This window comes from Mesoplodon densirostris, unplaced genomic scaffold, assembly GCF_025265405.1.
Source record: "Mesoplodon densirostris isolate mMesDen1 unplaced genomic scaffold, mMesDen1 primary haplotype scaffold_44, whole genome shotgun sequence".
In the NCBI taxonomy this organism is placed as follows: Eukaryota; Metazoa; Chordata; class Mammalia; order Artiodactyla; family Ziphiidae; genus Mesoplodon; species Mesoplodon densirostris.
Window position 1 is genome coordinate 3,807,073 of NW_026778198.1, and position 6,000 is coordinate 3,813,072.

Below are 6,000 nucleotides of genomic sequence, written 5' to 3' on the forward strand. Positions count from 1 at the left end.
GAAACAGATTTCAAGAGGTACGTAGGAATCGCCTGTAAAGCACAGGAAGAGGGGCACAACTTCGACAATGATGCACTTGGCCAAAAAGGGCGTATGCGTTTTCTCCTGAATATATTCAGGAGAAAACGCATACGCCCTTTTTGGCCAAGCAAGCAAGCAGGCAATGCAAATCTGCACTACAAAGAAGTATCACTTCCCACCGGTCCAAAGGGACATCCACAAAATGTGTAAAAACCAGAAAGGCAAGACAGGCCCTGGAGAACAAGTTGCCTTGTTATGCTGATGGGCGGGATGTAAATTGCCAACTGCCTCACTGGAGGAGTGCATTGTGTTCCATAAAACAAGTTAACAACAGACCTACTGAGCCAAGGGCACTTTCAGTCTCGGGAATATACCTTGGGAAAACTGAATATCAATAAGATAGAGCCACCCCCAAATTTAGGGCTGCACTGCTTACAAGAACCTCAACTTGGGTACACCTTAAATATCCCAGGAAATATAAAAATGGATCAAAAAATTGTGGTAATTACGTACGATGGAATACCCCTCAGCCATGAAGTCAATGTCATAAGACCAGTAGCAGCAAAGAGAGTGGATTCAGGTACGAAGATTCTAAGTGAAATAAGTCACACACAAAAAGAAACTTATCATAAGATATAACTTATGAAGATCCTGTAAACATGGCTACACATGAACTGAGTTGGGAAAGAGAATACAGTCTCACATTTAGAAAACACTCTTATGCCTGCTTAAGGGGGAAGGAGTCGTGGGGTGATGCATAAAACCAGAGTTTGATATAAGCACAGTTACTGTTCCAAAAACCAACTATGGAATATACAAGACCTACACCTTCCTCAGTGAAAGGGACTCAATACCCCATATTTCCCGCAGAGGAATAGATCTAACTAGTAAGAATCTTAAAACCTATGTATTGATATGTCTCCATAAGGGAATAAAGTGTGCCTAGACTGGCATAAACATGGCAGAGAGAATCAGCTCAAACCCACTATAAAAAGGAATTTCAAAAACAAAACAAAAAAACAGGGAAATTCTTTACAATTCCTTCAGCGTATCTAATGAAACCTTGAATGACCCTATCTACAATGACAGCTGGATGTGCAATAAGGCTGGACACTTGGGACTGAGAGGATTGATGAGGTTGGGTGAGCAAATGCAGACCATTTAAAGAAATAATGCATGGCCCCCATTCCATGGGTCCCAACTCTCCAGGTTAAAGGGAATATTACTACAGCTCTAACATGTATGGGAAACCTAGAGAATGGACACACTGTGAATACGAAAGGTTTCTAAAACTCAAAGAATATTCCCTCTCCTTTTTTTCCGGTTTGACTTTCCAACTGCTTTACTATCAATCTCCCAACTTGGAGAGACAGTCCCTTTAACCTCCTGGTTCGCACAGGTTGCCAATTTGGCACAGGATGAAAGGGAAGAGGGAGAACCAATGAGAGAGTAGCTGTTAGGCATTTGGACGGGGACATGTCACTCTAATATCCCGGCAGAAAGAAGAATTAACCAAAGTCTCAGACACCCGTCGGGAACGAGTATAGGTCCTGAACCAGAAATTTGGACTTGCGTTCAGCTCACAAAAAACGAGTTGAAAAATGGAGCTCAGGGGCACAGCAATTCACAAAGTGTCAGAGTAATAAAGGACAACTATCATCCAAAAATCTGTTGAGGGAAGGCAACGAGGCCACCTTGAATGCGAGGCAGAATAGCAGGAAACAGATTTCAAGAGGTACGTAGGAATCGCCTGTAAAGAACAGGAAGAGGGGCACAACTGCGACAATGGTGCACTTGGCCAAAAAGGGCGTATGCGTTTTCTCCTGAATATATTCAGGAGAAAACGCATACGCCCTTTTTGGCCAAGCAAGCAAGCGGGCAATGCAAATCTGCACTACAAAGAAGTATCATTTCCCACCGGTCAAAAGGGACATCCACAAAATGTGTAAAAACCAGAAAGGCAAGACAGGCCCTGGAGAACTGGGAGCCTTGTTATGCTGATGGGCGGGATGTAAATTGCCAACTGCCTCACTGGAGGAGTGCATTGTGTTCCCTAAAACAAGTAAACAACAGAGCTACAGAGCCAATGGCACTTCCAGTCTAGAAAATATACCTTGGGAAAACTGAAAATCAATAAGAGAGAGCCACCCCCAAATTAAGGGCTACACTGCTTACAAGAACCTCAACTTGGGTACACCTTAAATATCCCAGGAAATATAAAAATGGTTCAAAAAATTGTGGTACTTACATACGATGGAATATCCCTCAGCCATGAAATCAATATCATAAGACCAGTAGCAGCAAAGTGAGTGGATTCAGGTAGGATTATTCTAAGTGAAATAAGTCACACAGAAAAAGAAACTTATCATAAGATATCACTTATGAAGATCCTGTAAACATGGCTACACATGAACTGAGTTAGGAAAGAGAACAGAGTCTCACATTTAGAAAACACTCTTATGCCTGCTTAAGGGGGAAGGAGAGGTGGGGTGATGCAGAAAACCAGAGTTTGATATAAGCACAGGTACCGTTCCAAAAACCAACTATGGAATAGGCAAGACCTACTCCTTCCTCAGTGAAAGGGACTCAAAACCCCATATTTCCCAGAGAGGAATATATCTGACTAGTAAGAATCATAAAACCTATGTATTGATATGTCTCCCTAAGGGAATCAAGTGTGTCTAGACTGGCATAAACATGGCAGCGAGAATCAGCACAAACCCAGTATAAAAATGAATTTCAAAAACAAAACAAAAAACAGGGAAATTCTTTACAAGTCCTTCAGGGTCTCTGATGAAACCTGGAATGACCCTATCTACAATGACAGCTGGATGTGGCATAACGCTGGACACTTGGGACTGAGAGGATTGGTGAGATTGGGTGAGCAAATGCAGACCCTTTAAAGCAATAATGCAAGACCCCTATGCCATGGGTCCCAACACTCCAAGTTGAAGGGAATATTACTACAGCTATAACATGTACGGGAAACCTAGAGAATGGACACACTGTGAATATGAAAGGTTTCTAAACTCAACGAATAGTCCCTCTCGTGGTGCTCCAGTTTGACTTTCCTACTGCTTTACTATCAATCTCCCAACTTGGAAATACAGCCCCTTTAACCTCCTGATTCGCACAGGTTGCCAATTTGGCAGAGGATGGAAGGGAAGAGACAGAACCAATGAGAGAGTAGCTGTTAGGCATTTGGACGGGCACATGTCACTCTAATATCCCGGCAGGAAGAAGAATTAACCAAATTCGTAGTCACCCATCGGGAACCAGTATAGGTCCTGAACCAAAATTTTGGAGTTGCGTTCAGCTCACAAATAATGAGTTGAAAAATGGAGCTCAGGGGCACAGCAATTCACAAACTGGCAGAGTAATAAAGGACAACTATCGTCCCAAAATCTGTTGAGGGAAGGCAACGAGGCCGACTTGAAAGCGAGGCAGAATAGCAGGAAACAGATTTCAAGAGGTACGTAGGAATCGCCTGTAAAGCACAGGAAGAGGGGCACAACTTCGACAATGATTCACTTGGCCAAAAATGGTGTATGCCTTTTCCCATGAATATATTCAGGAGAAAACACATACGCCCTTTTTGGCCAAGCAAGCAAGCTGGCAATGCAAATCTGCACTACAAAGAAGTATCACTTCCCACCGGTCCAAAGGGACATCCACAAAATGTGTAAAAACCAGAAAGGCCAGAGAGGCCCTGGAGAACAGGGAGCCTTGTTATGCTGATGGGCGGGATGTAAATTGCCAACTGCCTCACTGGAGGAGTGCATTGTGTTCCCTAAAACAAGTAAACAACAGAGCTACAGAGCCAAGGGCACTTCCAGTCTAGGGAATATACATTGGGAAAACTGAAAATCAATAAGACAGAGCCACCCCCAAATTTAGGGCTGCACTGCTTACAAGAACCTCAACTTGGGTACACCTTAAATATCCCAGGAAATATAAAAATGGTTCAAAAAATTGTGGTTCTTACGTACGATGGAATATCCCTCAGCCATGAAATCAATGTCATAAGACCAGTAGCAGCAAAGTGAGTGGATTCAGGTACGATGATTCTAAGTGAAATAAGTCACACAGAAAAAGAAACTTATCATAAGATATCACTTATGATGATCCTGTAAACATGGCTACACATGAACTGAGTTAGGAAATAGAACAGAGTCTCACATTTAGAAAACACTCTTATGCCTGCTTAAGGGGGAAGGAGAGGTGGGGTGATGCAGAAAACCAGAGTTTGATATAAGCACAGGAACCATTCCAAAAACCAATTATGGAATAGACAAGACCTACACCTTCCTCAGTGAAAGGGACGCAAAACCCCATATTTCCTGCAGAGGAATATATCTGACCAGTAAGAATCTTAATACCCATGTATTGATATGTCTCCATAAAGGAATGAAGTGTGTCTAGACTGGCATAAACATGGCAGCGTAAATCAGCTCAAACCCACTATAAAAAGGAATTTCAAAAACAAAACAAAAAAAACAGGGAAATTCTTTACAATTCCTTCAGGGTATCTGATGAAACCGGGAATGACCCTATCTACAATGGCAGCTGGATGTGGCATAAGGCTGGACACTTGGGACTGAGAGGATTGGTGAGATTTGGTGAGCAAATGCATACCCTTTAAAGCAATAATGCAAGGCCCCCATGCCATGGTTTCCAACTCTCCATTTTGAAGGGAATATTACTACAGCTATAACATGTACGGGAAACCTAGAGAATGGACACACTGTGAATACAAAAGGTTTCTAAAACTCAACGAATAGTCCCTCTCGTGGTGCTCCGGTTTGACTTTCCAACTGCTTTACTATCAATCTCCCAACTTTGAGATACAGCCCCTTTAACCTACTGGTTCGCACAGGTTGCCAATTTGGCAGAGTATGGAAGGGAAGAGGGAGAACCAATGAGAGAGTAGCTGTTAGGCATTTGGACGGACACATGTCACTCTAATTTCCAGGCAGGAAGAAGAATTAACCAAAGTCTCAGCCACCCACCGGGAACCAGTATACGTCCTGAACCAAAATTTTGGACTTGCATTCAGCTAACAAAAAACTAGTTGAAAAAAGGAGCTCAGCGGCACAGCAATACACAAACTGGCAGAGTAATAAAGGACAACTATCGTCCAAAAATCTGTTGCGGAAAGGCAAAGAGGCCGACTTGAAAGCGAGGCAGAATAGCAGGAAAGAGATTTCAAGAGGTACGTAGGGATGGCCTGTAAACCACAGGAAGAGGGGCACAACTTCGACAATGATGCACTTGGCCAAAAAGGGCGTATGCGTTTTCTCGTGAATATATTCAGGAGAAAACGCATACGCCCTTTTTGGCCAAACAAGCAAGCAGGCAATGCAAATCTGCACTACAAAGAAGTATCACTTCCCACCGGTCCAAAGGGACATCCACAAAATGTGTACAAACCAGAAAGGCCAGAGAGGCCCTGGAGAACAGGGAGCCTTGTTATGCTGATGGGCGGGATGTAAATTGCCAACTGCCTCACTGGAGGAGTGCATTGTGTTCCCTAAAACAAGTAAACAACAGAGCTACAGAGCCAAGGGCACTTCCAGTCTAGGGAATATACCTCGGTAAAACTGAAAATCAATAAGACAGAGCCAACCCAAATTTACGGCTACACTGCTTACAAGAACCTCAACTTGGGTACACCTTAAATATCCCAGGAAATTAAAAAATGGTTCAAAAAATTGTGGTAATTACGTACGATGGAATATCCCTCAGCCATGAAATCAATGTCATAAGACCAGTAGCAGCAAAGTGAGTGGATTCAGGTAGGATTATTCTAAGTGAAATAAGTCACACAGAAAAAGAAACTTATCATAAGATATGACTTATGAAGATCCTGTAAACATGGCTACACATGAACTGAGTTAGGAAAGAGAACAGAGTCTCACATTTAGAAAACACTCTTATGCCTGCTTAAGGGGGAAGGAGAGGTGGGGTGATGCAGAAAAC